The sequence below is a fragment of the Zerene cesonia genome, chromosome 16 (assembly GCF_012273895.1).
Source record: "Zerene cesonia ecotype Mississippi chromosome 16, Zerene_cesonia_1.1, whole genome shotgun sequence".
Taxonomy (NCBI): Eukaryota; Metazoa; Arthropoda; class Insecta; order Lepidoptera; family Pieridae; genus Zerene; species Zerene cesonia.
In genome coordinates, this window is record NC_052117.1 from 5,206,004 (window position 1) to 5,214,336 (window position 8,333).

Consider the following 8,333-nt stretch of genomic DNA (forward strand, 5'->3'; position numbering starts at 1 on the left):
GTAATGTTGAGTGTTGTATGTAAAATAGGGACCATGAAGTGCCATTACTAGTTAAATATAATTGAATTTATTGTTGTGCTAGATATTGATTATGTTGTTTTTGATATATTTAGTTTTTGGAATATTTTATATGCTTTTTTAAAAACATTTCTATCTGTTTAGCGACTGTAATGGTATTTAGAATAAACTGACTTGACTTGAGATTTAAACAATTTTTAAACGCGCCCGCTGTATAAATATAATCCGCGGTCCAGAGATGGCATAAAACCGGCATATTATACCAGTATATAATGTGTTATGATAATTTATACGTGTTTTGATTTTTGAAACGATTTATCGATTAATGTTAATTTTAAAAGAAAATAAAATATGTATCACTTAGATCATTTCTTAGCATTGTTTTTAAAATATTGTGAACGTCGAAAATTTATCAATATAAACCTTAAATTCCTATCAAAATACAATAGCAAATTTTGTAAATTAAAAAAACAATAATAAATATCCCTAACTTCAAGAAAGTTCTAGTACATGTTACAGAAACATTATGTAATGGTTTTGATTCACAAAAACTGGAGATAAAAAGCGAGATAACCATTACATAATATATTCAGGATATGATTCCGTTACTGACATTACATGAACGTTATTCACTACTGTAACAAACGTAATACCATTATTCACGTCCGATATTGAATTGAGAATGCTTGTAAAAAAGACCGATGGAAACTGGAATTATTGATCCGGTACGGGTATACTGTTCATTAGTCTAGAATATAGAATATGTAAATCTTAATCCGTTGAAGATCCTCTTTTGTGGCTATGAGTTAGCGAAACAGAATATGCAAGAGATTTTCTTTTGGAACCTTCTCGAATGTTGGAATAATGTGGTTTTTCAGCAAGGGCCGCTTCAAGTATATATGTGATTATTTGTTTATACAACTGATATTTGTTAACAAAATCATTTTGGTGAAGAAAGTTAAGATTATTTTATATTTCAGAACGTCAATCTAATTATTTTGCACAACGATGTTAATTCTGCCGTGTCCTACCACTTTCATGAAGCTCCAATTGACACTGGCATCGCGTGCTTAATTCATATTGATGTGTAATATAATATCTATTATTTTAAAAAGTTAATGCAAAATAAATCGTTGATTTATATTTTTGCTCATCCAATTTTCACTGACTCTACATACGGGCGCTATATTATGTAAGTTACAATATTGTTACCGAGTCTCTACAAAAACTGAAAACTCTACACTCATAACATGTATCATTTACATAAAAGTCTATCTAAAAGTTCTCTATATTTTTAAAACTGCTACAAATAACGACTATGTGGACGCTAATAAGGGCAAGATAAACCTTCACATGAGCGTCGTAGCAACAATTAAGATAGTAATTAAAAGTGCATTAGATTTCAACCGTAATGAATGACTAGAGCGACACATGCATCATTAAAATATCATCAAAACTAAGAGTAAACACTTATTTAGTGATATGATCAGAAAATGGTACCAGTACCTAAGCGTGAACGTAAGTCTTATTACAATATATGCTAAAGCTAATTGGAATCTTATTGGGTTCGATATTTAAATAGAAACTACACTGATAAAAATACAAAGGTAAAAACACACATTCAAGTAAAGGAAATGGAAAGCGATAAGGATCGCATTAGTTGGACGGAATTTACATGTGTTTTGGCATCAAGGTCATACCTTAATATACGCCGGGTATAGCGTGAGAGTACTGTGTGGTTTTCACTCCAATGTCCTTATGTGCTACAAAGTCGCAGTCCAAAAGGCACCGAAATCTTGAGGATGTCAGGATGAGAGCAAGTCGAATCGCATCCAACCCGCCCGGCACACCACTCCGACCGATCAAAACATAGCTATCACGATTCTTCTTTTCGGCACACAGACTCGATTTGCAAAATTTATTCATCGCATCCGCCGAAAACAACTATAATATTTATATGCCACACCGACAAAACGCGAGCTAATAAAAGGACTCTCTAATGTTTTCCTAACGCCCGGCACGAATTAGCACCAATAAACTGTTGAAAAACACCATAGAACGCTAATGTAAATCGGCAGCCGCCGGAAAACTCGGAGTTCGCGAAACGCACGTGAGTGCGAGGCGCTCGCCGGCCACAGTACCACGCGATAAACAGAGAGCGCGGCTCAACAACACACGCACACATGCGCGCGACCTGTTCTCACTCAACACATGTACGAGCCTCGGCGCGCGCATTCTCGCTCGATCCCAAAATAGCCATCGCGTCATTATTGACCAATAGAATGTAAGCATTTATACGCCATATTTTGCGCGCATTGGTGAGCACTTCATTGACGGATTACTTACCGAAGTCAATTCAATTCGCGATTAACCGAAACTTTTGATAACTTAACTGATACGTACGAAATCTTACAATTATCAATTAATAATAAGCGACGATCATTATCGAGCTTAGATAATTAAGTAAGTTATATATATAGAAGGCACATTAATAATTTTAAGACGAAAATTTTAGCTCTATCTTGTGTAGAGTTATAAGATATATATAAATTATTATAAAAATAGCTTCTTAATTTGATAATCTTGTATTACGGCGGTCTTTGTTGGTAAAATAAATATCATGACAAAGTGATGTGAATAACTAATTTACGAAGACACACATACTATCAAAGTTATTGTTACGTTTCTCTATCATTATTATTACATTATTAGATTGCAGATTACTATTAAATATCACTGTACTTTCGTTAAAGTGAATTAAAAACTTTAGTATATATGTTATTATGGTGTTATATTTCGAAGTCTATTTATAGTCCATGTAACGTCCATTTAACCATTAATTAAAACTAATGGGTCAATGTCATTTTTCGTTAAATTTAAGTTTAATGGGACTGATCTTTTCGTTTATTATTTTGATAATAACGTGGTTTTATATTATTTGTCACAAATTAGATAAGATTTAGCGTAATCATTGTTATCTAGTACTTCTCTCTAGTAATTATTTTTTAAATATATTTCCTCCAATGAGTAATAGAAAGTTATAGCTGATAGCAACAATTTAAAGGTTATCTAGCCAAAGGATATGTTACAAAGAACAATAAAATACCTTATTGCTTGTTATAAAACATCTGATTAATATTTCAATATATATTATTAAAAGCATTATTTAAATAACAACTTTCATATAGCTATTTTGTATTTTATTAAATCGCTGAACACAAAGTCGTGTTGATCAGAATACGTAAGACTTGAGTAAACAATAGACATAAGAAAATGTAAAAATTTCAGTTGCCTGGTTTCCTTTAGATAAGGAAATTTTATATCTGATGTACCGCATTCTACAAAGAATACACGTTTCCACAAAATAAATCGTAGGTTAATAATTAAAACAAATTACAATAATCTGAAATCAACTCTATTATATTTGGCTCTTGAAAATTTCCTGATGTATACGCACACTCTTTGACGCATTAGATAATATAGTCTACAATGATATTGTATTGATAACGTTTTTGGTCAGATTCGCACAATTTTATTCTGTCTTTTTGTAAACGATTATATACACAGATTATAGAGAAAGATAAGAAAGTCTTTTCACTGCAGAGTCTAGAGACTCATGTTTTTTTTTCAATGCTCTATCATCGATTAATGCTTGGAATTAAATTGCTTAACCAATTAGTTATTAGTATGCCGTAAGAAATGTTTGCATTTTTTAGTTCGTTAAAAATGTAGAGTTACAATAATATCATGATTCAAGTTTTTATGTAAAAAAAAATATTGATTTATTAAAAAACAAAAATATCTAGAGAGTATTCAAAGCATGTACTTAGTTATTAATCTGTACCACGATTTTGGTTTTAAATTACTTGTGCCTTGTGTTGATTCGGCCGTATCATTCTCAAACTAGTGACCAAAGCTTTGTCCAGATTAAAATGTTTTATTTACTGGTGTATCCATAATATGTGCTATTGGTACATTAAAGCGAATAACAACCATACAATTATCCAAACAAAATTGATAGGAAATTACTGTCATTTCCACTAAGACCCAACTTCTTGAATTTTATCTGAAATATCAATTACAAGTAAATCCCACAAACAGGCGACGTCGGAAACGTCGCATCCACGGGCGAGATAGTGTCGCCAGCTAATCCGAGTAAACTGTAATAGATTTAAAGTATCTGTATTAATTAGGGCGGGCTCAGATAACTGGTACAGTCGTTAAACGAGAATGTTCTGGAAGCATGTTTTTTGTGATGCAACCGAAAGTATTATAGTGTTAAATATTTGTGACATTAATTGAATGTATACTGCACTTCTCATGTGTGATCTCACATAATTTTATTTCATTGAGTATTTCAATTTGTTATTTTTTCTAAAAAATTATACATAACATTAGTATAAACAGTTAGTTTTGTCGAAGTTTACCTGAATGATAATGTGTCATTTAAAGCCAAATTCATATCATTGTTTATTTTGCGCTCAGAGACCCAAGAAGCCTGTTGGAGCGAAAAAATAACTCACAACATTTTGTGGTCAAAGAAATTCGAATATCGAAATACGTGTTGTAACTGCAATGGGCTCAAAAGAAAGAAAAAGGACAAAAAAAGCGTGGTAAATTATATAGCTAAGGCCGTGACTTTCTCCACACCATATACTTATATAGTATTATGTTATCTGTGACACTAATAAAGATAATACATCACCTAAAAGTTGCACCAATCACCATATGTTAGCAGGAATCCTCGGAATCGGGGTCTTCTATGCATCATAACAGGATCCTGTTAATATTATCCTGAAATACTGCTCCAGACTTATAATTACATATCCCAATAATTATAATTAATAAATCTAAACAATTGATCTGCTCAATGCTATAATGTTTAAATATTAACATATTATAACTATATGCAAAAGTGCATAACTTATGACTTTTTTGCTATGAGGTTTTTGAGCTTTCTTACTAATTACTTAACCCGTGGGCACACGTATGGTAACCCTGATAAAAATTTGCTTATGGGCTAATCCAGAGTATAGTTGAACTATTTTTTAAACAAATTTATAAATAAGATAAGATATGATAAATCGACTGCTGTATTAAAAACCAAACAAAACTCCTTAAACTCTGCTAGATATTCCAATAGAAAATGTTAGACAGCCACCTTTGTTTCAATCGGTTTTTCAACAACCGGTAATTACGTACGAAGGACATTTGTGCTTTGTCAACGCGCCATTAAATCTGTAAGTAAAAGTATGACATAATGTCAGCGGCATACGATTGAGGACTACCACTTGACACATTGACGGGACAAAGGCACGGTATAAGACTACAATTTATCTGCCGCAAAGATGTTTGCGCGACAGAATAATGTAGATACGGCTTCCGTGTATTCAAATATCTTTACCAAATTAAAACAGACCAGTTTCCACTCTATTACCGTGAACAAAGAAGTAGTTTTGCTTAGCTATTATACTAGAATATGTATATGGTAAAATGGCAATGACAATCACAAAACCCCGCCTCCGTAGTCGTGACAATTCATTGATAAAGTATGAATGATTTAATGTAATTACATTGCACCGTAACTTACATAAATTTTACAAGGTAGTAAAGCATATAAGGTTAAGTTTTATGATGCGAACTGAGGCAGCATTAAATAATAAAAAATTACACAATATTTCGGAAGCGTGCAACGGTAGATTTTAATTTTTATTGGCTCTTAAACATTTACAGATAAAATTACGAATATCTTGTTCATGATTGTTATACATTGTGTTTTTGCGATATCCGATAATACAAGCTGATAATACTTGTTTTTGTAGATTTATTTTTATCTAGATTTAATGCGACAACATTGCGATCAAAAGTCTTTAAGTATGCACTCTTAAATGGCTATAAATCAATTTAAAACAACTGCGGACAGTATTTATATATAGATAGTATTTATAGTTGACTATACATAAATAATTGTAAGAAAAATGTTCCATATATGCCCAACATTAAACCCATGCCTCGATTAGACACCGAAAAACTCTCATAAAATCACATGTCATGAAAATTGATGTCCTTTGTTCCCAGTTGTAAATCTAGCGTAGACAGAGGGTGCACCTAGAACACCATTAATAACGGAACGTCACGAGATTCTCACTGAAAACATACACGTGCTCCCCGATAATAGGAAGACATTAAGATTATTTAGAGTATGAAAATATATGTGAACGCTACCTTTGACAAACGACGGCAAGGAATCGTGAATGGTACAAATGGTTTTTTGTAATGAAGTTTTGAAATGCTAACAAAGGAGTCGTCGTGGCAATAATGTGCTGTAAATTTTACGTGCTCAGAAAAATCTATTATGTTAAAATTTGTTCGTGCTTATCAATTTCAAGCGATTCGGTAATCATTTCAATCTTAATTTTATGTCTAGATACGTGTAAATTTTATTACGTTTTACGAAAACAGTACAAATTTAAATTGATATGTATCTTTATTTTTAGGTATAGCAGTGAACTCAAGCCACGTCAACCAAAAATTTACATTATAACCTTCATAAATTTTCCATGATATTCTACAATATTATAACAATGCTTTACTTAGCCTTAGTTCACGATGGTTTCATAAAGAAGTCTCCATTTAAAACAGGTGCCTAATCCACCTGTCTCCTTAACTCTAATGTCGAAATTCGAAACTGTAGCAGGTGCTGAAATTCGGAACCATTATAAAATTTCAAAAATTTTACGTAATATGATCGTAATATAGGTCAATTATAACCGTGATGAACAAAAATATATATGTATATGTAGAAAGAGACTTTTTAATGAAGTCCATGGCAAAATAGTTTTAATAACCATACTCACATATTTTTCAATACAAACAGAAATATTTGAGGATACGTTTATTGCAGGTTTTTAACGTCATTCAATTCTAATATAATCCTATTAATATTATAAATGCGAAAGTTTGTAAGTATGGATGTATGGATGTTTGTTACTCTTTCACGTAAAAACTACTGAACCAATTGCAATGACATTTGGTACGTAGACAGCTGGATAACTGGAATAACATATAGATAACTTTTTACTCCGATATTCCTACGGGATACGGACTTACGCGGGTGAAACCAAGGGGCACAGCTAGTAATACAATAATCCAAAATAACAATTATGATAAATAATACATTTTTCAAGCAGTCGTATGCAAGGATAAAAATTAGTTCATGGTTCAAATCATATAAAAATGTTATTAATCAATATCTATTAATGTGAGAATCCTCACTCATAAAATTACAAAAAAATAATGACTAGACTGTGATATATGAACAATCGTTTATAATCCACAGATCATAAAACAATATTCCATTAAATATTTATCTCTAGTGATTTCACAACAACATATCCTCAAAACAAAATGTGTACATGATTAACCAAATATTTTGACAGGCAAATCGGCTGCTCAATCAATAGGTTAATTTATTAAATAAACACAATAAGCATATCTTAGCGGCCATACAATCTGCCATTACATACAGCCTCAGTAGAGGTGCTAATCATTTAAGCACTATTCAAGGTCTTTGATTTTATTAATATGTGAAGCTCATCAAGATTTTAAACGGTCGAGGTTAAAAAGCTCATAGGTATGTTATTAGATATTTATTTTATGTAAATATACATTTAGTTATGATTTTTAAAAATGTTTGAACAATCATTTGTGGGTATCTTAATTATATTGTTTATTTTAATGCAGTATTAAATAAAATATTCCTTCATTAAGCGTCAAAGTATCGTTCACAATTTTCTCTTTAATTTAAAACTTTTCCGGCTACTGACCCTTGACGCCATCTCTATAACAATATAATATAATTATTATCTAGAAATATATTTATAAATAGCACCTATTATATAGTAATTATTATCTTAATTATAAGGAATGCCTCATAGCTTTTGGAAAAACATTGAAGGTTTTTATATGTTTTGTTTCTTTGTCATCATTCGTCCTTCTTGAATCACCGTTAAGAACTAGGCCAGACTCCACGTGGCCACGCTCGCTGGTAACGTCGAACGTCGCTGAAACATAGCGAAAAATATCAATATAATTCATAAATATAAAGCGCGTTTTAAGTCCGATAAAAAGTCTTCAATTTCTAAATGTATAAAACTTACTCGCGTACACTAAAACGTAAGAAACTACTAAGTTTCGTATTTGTTGATTTCATATTCAAATTTATGGTTAAATATATGAAGCCTAAAAAAATTGCTATTTAGGGATTTTCATAATTATACTTAAAAGGGTGGAAGGGTCGACGGATGGGATGTATC